At 37.3% G+C, this 8,082-nt stretch overlaps 1 pseudogene; it reads left to right on the top strand.

Annotated features, from left to right (window-relative positions):
• The first annotated feature begins 204 nt into the window (after positions 1–204).
• The window catches only part of LOC142150421 (uncharacterized), an 81,983-nt pseudogene continuing 74,105 nt past the window's right edge, over positions 205–8,082 (top strand).

Genomic DNA, 8,082 nt, shown 5'->3' with positions numbered 1-8,082 from the left:
AACACTGCTCATATCACATACATTACATACATAGGAGAAGAATAAACTGTACAAGAGACAGAGCTATGAGTCAATGCTCGTTGCAAATGGACAGTAGAAAAAAAATACTTTTATAACTTTTATGCATTATGTGTCCTCAGTATAGGAGAGCGGCGGCCATTTTTGTGTAGTACAGGTCGTCACATACTAAGGTTATATCAGGTGATGCTGCGGAGGGGGCGTGGCCAAAGTCTGCAGACGCCATTTTATGTTGTTGAAAACGGTATGTATTATATACATATTATATTATATTATTATTATATAAAGGAGAGGGGTCTGTACAGTGATATATAAAGATGAATAAGACATCTCCCAGCACACACTGTGTATTATATACATATTATATTATATTATTATTATATAAAGGAGAGGGGTCTGTACAGTGATATATAAAGATGAATAAGACAGCTCCCAGCACATACTGTGTATTATATACATATTATATTATATTATTATTATATAAAGGAGAGGGGTCTGTACAGTGATATATAAAGATGAATAAGACATCTCCCAGCACACACTGTGTATTATATACATATTATATTATGTTATTATTATATAGAGGAGAGGGGTCTGTGCAGTGATATATGAGGAGGAATAAGACAGCTCCCAGCACACACTGTGTATTATATACATATTATATTATGTTATTATTATATAGAGGAGAGAGGTCTGTACAGTGATATATGAGGAGGAATAAGACAGCTCCCAGCACACACTGTGTATTATATCCATATTATATTATGTTATTATTTTTATATAGGGGAGAGGGGTCTGTACAGTGATATATGAGGAGGAATAAGACAGCTCCCAGCACACACTGTGTATTATATCCATATTATATTATGTTATTATTATATAGAGGAGAGGGGTCTGTACAGTGATATATAAAGATGAATAAGACAGCTCCCAGCACACACTGTGTATTATATACATATTATATTATGTTATTATTATATAGAGGGGAGGGGTCTGTACAGTGATATATGAGGAGGAATAAGACAGATCCAAGCACACGCTGTGTATTATATCCATATTATATTATGTTATTATTATATAGAGGAGAGGGGTCTGTACAGTGATATATGAGGAGGAATAAGACAGCTCCCAGCACACACTGTATTATATCCATATTATATTATGTTATTATTATATAGAGGAGAGGGGTCTGTACAGTGATATATGAGGAGGAATAAGACAGCTCCCAGCACACACTGTGTATTATATCCATATTATATTATGTTATTATTATATAGAGGAGAGGGGTCTGTACAGTTATATATGAGGAGGAATAAGACAGCTCCCAGCACACACTGTGTATTATATACATATTATATTATGTTATTATTATATAGAGGGGAGGGGTCTATACAGTGATATATGAGGAGGAATAAGACAGCTCCCAGCACACACTGTGTATTATATCCATATTATATTATGTTATTATTATATAGAGGAGAGGGGTCTGTACAGTTATATATGAGGAGGAATAAGACAGCTCCCAGCACACACTGTGTATTATATCCATATTATATTATGTTATTATTATATAGAGGAGAGGGGTCTGTACAGTGATATATGAGGAGGAATAAGACAGCTCCCAGCACACACTGTATTTTATCCATATTATATTATATTATTATTATATAGAGGAGAGGGGTCTGTACAGTGATATATGAGGAGGAATAAGACAGCTCCCACCACACACTGTGTATTATATCCATATTATATTATGTTATTATTATATAGAGGAGAGGGGTCTGTACAGTGATATATGAGGAGGAATAAGACAACTCCCAGCACACACTGTGTTGGTAATGCCGGCCGGCCGGCAGTAAAGAGTGAAAAAAAAAACTTAGAAAAAAATATTTTCAAATAGACTTGTATTTTTTTATATAATTAATACCTTAAATATGAACTAACAATGGGCAGTTCATCATCATAATTTATTTCTTTATATAGCGCCACTAGTTCCGCACTGTACAGAGAATTCACTCACATTAATCCCAGCCCCATTGGAGCTTACATTCTAAATTACCTAACACATACACATACAGACTAGGGTCAATTTGATTGGAGCCAATTAACCTACTAGTATGTTTTTGGAGTGTGGGAGGAATCTGGACCACCCGTAGTAAACCCACACAAACGGGGAGAACATACAACTCCACACAGATAAGGCCATGGTCGGGAATTAAACTCATGACCCCACAGCTGTGAGGCAGAAGTGCTAACCACTTAGCCACCGTGCTGCCCGATTTAGATTTGTATTAATATCTCTTTTAATACACAGTGGGAGGATTACATCCGGTGAGAGTGTGACACCCAGGATCCATCCCTGTTTCACTGGAGGATTCAGCAGGACCCAGAGCCCATCACGGTGCCTCCATGTCACTTAATGATACACGACATTATCAATGACCAGAAGATCCTGGAACTCACCAACAAGATCATCCAGCTGGTGACTGCTGGGAATGGGGCATTATACAGGGATGATGGCTATCATTGTGTGTGTTAGGATTCTGTAAGGTGTCAGGATATTACTGTCTTATGACTGCATGCAGGAGTGGGAGAATTTAGAAGGACACAAGGGTCTGTACAAGAACGTGATGATGGAGAATCACCGGCCGCTTACATTACTTGGTAAGAGGTGACTTTAATTGATTGTAAGGGGAGAGCAGCTAGAAAGATACATTATCTGATCATCTTTTATAAACAATGTGTTCAGTCACTGTGTGTCTTCTACAGATGGATCCAGTAACAGAAATACCCCAGAGAGATGTCCCCATCCTCTCTATCCACAGGATTGTAGTGAAGAAGATCACAGTATCCAGCAGGCGTATCAGGTATATGGAATTGAGGGTCTTACCAAATGCCAAAGTGACTTTTCAATATATGATCTGAAGTGGAGGTATAAGGGGTCTAATACTGACTGATATTCTTCTGTTTAATCTCAAACAATGAAATCAGACATTATTAAGGTGTTATAATATTGTGTTGTGGGTTATTTAGGTTGAAGACCTGACTGCTATTAAAGTAGAAGATATAAAGGAAGAAGAAGAGAATTGTGTGAGGAGTGATCAGCAGTGTAAGGAGGGGGAAATTCCTACAGATATCCGCATGAGTGAGTAATAACCACTAATTATAGAAAAGAGTTACATATTCTCCTTGTTTAGTCACTACAACAATCTCTTATTCTACACCGTCATCTGTCTGTATAAACTAATGAGGAAAATGTATTTGCCCAATGTGGAGTCAGCAGCCATTAGCCACTATTGGACTCCTGTTTTCCTCCTCATATCATTGTGTTCTACCAGCCAAGAGATCTGACCAGTTTCCTCCAACACTCTCTGGTGATTCTCTTACGTAAGTACAAGGGACGTCGCCATAGTGATTCAATCATGTATGTGACAGGATGGTCTGCCTATGCCACCCTGTCTGTTGTGGCTGGGCTTACTTTGCCACCGTCCCCTTTTGTTATTCCGAATACGCCCCTCCTGCCGCAGTAGGAGGAGCCTTCTGCCACCACTGGACTCCTTTATGGCATCCAGAACCACGTTCCTTCTAGGTAACTGTTGCTGCTAGTGTACTCCTCTGCTGGTACACTTGGGCTGGTACCCCTGACCGCTTACTATGGATCAGGGTGCTGTGGATGGATTCCGCCTGGCCTTTCACATTGGCCAGAGCTTCTGGGTAGCGGCAGAGCGGTGGTACTGGAAAGCTGGGTCCAAACGACAGACAGCCGGAAACTGATTAGATTTTGGGTCTAATCAGTAGTTCACAGGATTACAGCAATATTGAAGTTGTCAAGCAGGGTCTTGAAGCAGAGAGTGATGTTCATTTCACTCAAGTGTCCTGAAAAGGACAGATTAAAAGTATCAGTGGTCAGGTCAGATGAAACATCAGAATGATACATTTCAGTTTACAAGGGCTCTCTTTTTATACAGTTTTAGACAGCCTCACAGGCTATTTTTAGAATCAGGATGCAACCTCTTTTCCCAAACATGGATTTACATGTAATGCAAAGCTAACAATATTTACGCTTTCTGTGATTTCCTATAAACTTGCTGTGACTTCCTGCATGTTATCTTGGACACAGTGGACATCTGACAGCAAGTCTATTTACCCCTTCCTTTCCCTTAAGGGGTATTGGACACTCACATCAAAAGGTATAATCAACATGAGATTCATGGTGCTTTCTTCCAACAGTTGCAGAATACACATTTCCTCCAAAGAAAAGAATTCCCCAAGAAAAGTTGCAAACCCCAAGCAAGGCATTTCCTTACACCAAGATATACAAAAGACTTGCTAAACAAAGGCTTATTCTATCAGATATATACATCAGAAATAATGAATTTCCTCTAACAAGGTTAAAACGGAATAAAACTATTTTTTTCTCCTGGTCTCAGAAATAAAGATTTCCTATATCAAAATATACACAATGTCAAAAATAAGTGCATTGGCAATTATATAAATAATTTCCCTGCGCTATTTCCTTTAAATAAATTTAAACCATAAGTTATTTATAAGTGATCCAGTCACAGTGTATCAATGGGATGAGACACTGTGTGACATTACCCATGAACCTCCCTGTGTAATAATACCCAAAAGTTTATTTTTCAGTGTTTGCATACTAACACTGTAGTACTAAAGCCAAATAAAAATTCTACATATTCCTGTAGGTGGGTGGGTCTGTGTAATGTGCTTGGTAATGGGGTTGTGTTATATTTTAAGCCAATATTTTATCTGTTCATGCATGTTGGTTGTAGTACATTTATAATTGTAATAAAATATTCTTTGTTTGCATATTTAAATGAAACAATTGAATATCTTGAACAAACTAATAGTTTTAACATATGTTGGGAATTATAATTTGTTCCTTTATATATATTTTTCCAGCTGATGGATGCAAAACCAGGAATATCTCAGAGGGACATCTCTTTTTGTCTCCAGAATTTAAAATAGAAGATAACCACATTTTACAGAACTCTCCAGGGGAAAATCACATTAACCAGAATATACATCCAGTACTTTACAATTCGGATATGCCATCTGATCCCTCTAATCATGAAGAATGCTCTACAGATAACTCAGATATTGCTACACATAGTACAGCTCATGGAGGTGATAAAATATTTTCCTCTTCTGATTCTGGTAAACATTGTGATAAACCTCAGAGAACTGCTAGAGGAGAGAAAACCTTTTCATGTTCTGAGTGTGACAAATGTTTTATACAGAAATCAGATCTTAATAGACATCAGAGAATTCACACAGGTAAGAAATCATTTACATGTTCTGAGTGTGGGAAATGTTTTACACGAAAATCACAACTTAAGGGCCATAATAGAATTCACACAGGTGAGAAACCATTTACATGTTCTGAGTGTGGGAATTGTTTTGCCTATAAATCAGTCCTTGTTGAACATCAGAGAATTCACACACATGTGAAACCATTTCCATGTTCTGAGTGTGGGAAAAGTTTTACACAAAAATCAACTCTTGATGGACATTGGAAAATTCATACAGGCAATAAACCATTTCTATGTTCCGAGTGTGGGAAATGTTTTGCCTTCAAATCAACTCTTGTTCAACATCAGAGAATTCACACACTTGAGAAACCATTTCCATGTTCTGAGTGTGGGAATTGTTTTACCTATAAATCAGTCCTTGTTCAACATCAGAGAATTCACACACGTGAGAAACCATTTCCATGTTCTGAGTGTGGGAAAAGTTTTACACAAAAATCAACTCTTGATGCACATTTGAAAATTCATACAGGCGATAAACCATTTCTATGTTCCGAGTGTGGGAAATGTTTTGCCTTCAAATCATCTCTTGTTCAACATCAGAGAATTCACACACGTGAGAAACCATTTCCATGTTCTGAGTGTGGGAAATGTTTTGCACAAAAACCAACTCTTGATGCACATTTGAAAATTCATACAGACGATAAACCATTTCTATGTTCCGAGTGTGGCAAATGTTTTGCCTTCAAATCAGTTCTTGTTCATCATCAGAGAATTCACACAGGTCAGAAACCATTTCCATGTTCTGAGTGTGGGAAATGTTTTATACAGAAATCAGATCTTAATAGACATCAGAGAATTCACACAAGTAAGAAACCATTGACATGTTCTGAGTGTGGGAAATGTTTTACACGAAAATCACAGCTTAAGAGCCATAAGAGAGTTCACACAGGTGAGAAACCATTTATATGTTCTGAGTGTGGGAATTGTTTTGCCTATAAATCAGTCCTTGTTCAACATCAGAGAATTCACACACAAGAGAAACCATTTCCATGTTCTGAGTGTGGGAAATGTTTTACACAAAAATCAACTCTTGATCGACATTGGAAAATTCATACAGGCGATAAATAATTTCTATGTTCCAAGTGTGGGAAATGTTTTGCCTTCAAATAATCTCTTGTTCAACATCAGAGAATTCACACATGTGAGAAACCATTTCCATGATCTGAGTGTGGAAAATGTTATAAATTTAAATCGTATCTTGTTGCTCATCAGAGAAGTCACACAGGTGAGAAACCATTTTCATGTTCTGAGTAATAAAGAGCAATTCAAAGGTGCATTTACACAGTATATTAACATGTTATAGTTTACTTTCCATCGACAGACATAGGTAGAATGTGTATAATCAACATTAGACTGGAACAGATCTCATTTGTGAAACTTATTGCAAATTTCTTATTCTAATATATCGGCCACTCTCCACAGTAATGACGAGTCCTCATTGTCCAAAGTAATATATAATCCCGGCAATAGACTAGTGGGGTCCTGGAAGCTATTACATTGTTTGCTCACACTCTGTAATTTATGATGTGACATGTTTTATATCATTAGTTTTGTAATCTCTGTTACTATCTCACTGTGCGTCAGTTACAAAGATAGAAAAAAAGATCTACAGTGCAAATGTAATTTTGTAATGCCATGTGGCTATTTTTGTATCAAAGCATTTGTATGTAAGATGCTAATCAATTTTTTTTGTTTTTTATACTTTTATTTATAGCTTGTTGACCATCAAATAAACAGATACTAATCCACACAAATCTGTAAACAGTTGTCCTGAATGTAACAGTGGCCTGAGAATTTCCACAGAGAAAATTATTATCTATTAAAACTGGGAGGAGTAAAAGAGTAGAAGGGAAAGGAATACAGAGAGACAGACTGCTAAATGGAAGGTGTGGTTCTTAATAGCGTGAGATGCAAGATAACTATAAATGTATAGTTCAGTATCCAAGAGTAGCATAAAATGAGCACTATTTAGAAGTTTTTTAAACTATTGTGAAGGAAGTATTGGATTTTGGTGGGAGATAAGTACTAAGTACTAGCAGTAAGCATCAGTTACTTTAAATGTTAGTCAACCTAATGCAGCTGTGAATTTTGTGAACTTATCTTGGGCTTAGAAAACCAGGTCTTCCATGCCCAGTTATAAATCTATCCTGCTGAACTACTCCGATATAGTGGGGGGTGGGGGGGGTCTGTCAGATTTCTAGTGCAACGGAATTATGGAGATAGAGTTTATGGTGTAGAAGAAGGCAGAATCTGGGTATTCTGGAACCTTAGTACAGATTATCTATTTGCAAACCTGAAAGCTGAAACCTCTTTTGCCAAAAGAGTGCTATACTTGGGCTCTCATACCACATATGAACTGGGTACCAATTGCAGAGTTGCATTTCCAAAAGATGGATGGTATATTTGGTAATATTTTGTTAAGGGCATCTTTCAGGGCACCTGTATCATCGTGTCATAATGTTGAATTGCATTTCTACAACCAAAAGTCTAGTAGAACATATATTTGCCATTGAAAAGAACTTTAACCAATGATCCTCCTCTAGAGTTATATTTAAGTATCTTTGCCAAGCCTGGCTATACTTATAAGGCAATAAGGCATTGGGCTATCTAATATGATTTGGTAGAGTTACAACATGGTGTGGCTCGGGTTCTGAGATGATGAGCAGAGATCCTCCATCAAAGGGAGTTCATTTCTGGTGGCGGACCTGTTGCCAACCCCGCACCTTTAAGAAAT

This window comes from Mixophyes fleayi, chromosome 4 (assembly GCF_038048845.1).
Source record: "Mixophyes fleayi isolate aMixFle1 chromosome 4, aMixFle1.hap1, whole genome shotgun sequence".
Taxonomy (NCBI): domain Eukaryota; kingdom Metazoa; phylum Chordata; class Amphibia; order Anura; family Limnodynastidae; genus Mixophyes; species Mixophyes fleayi.
The sequence above is the reverse complement of the archived record's forward strand: the minus strand, read 5'-3'. Positions and strand labels throughout refer to the sequence as shown.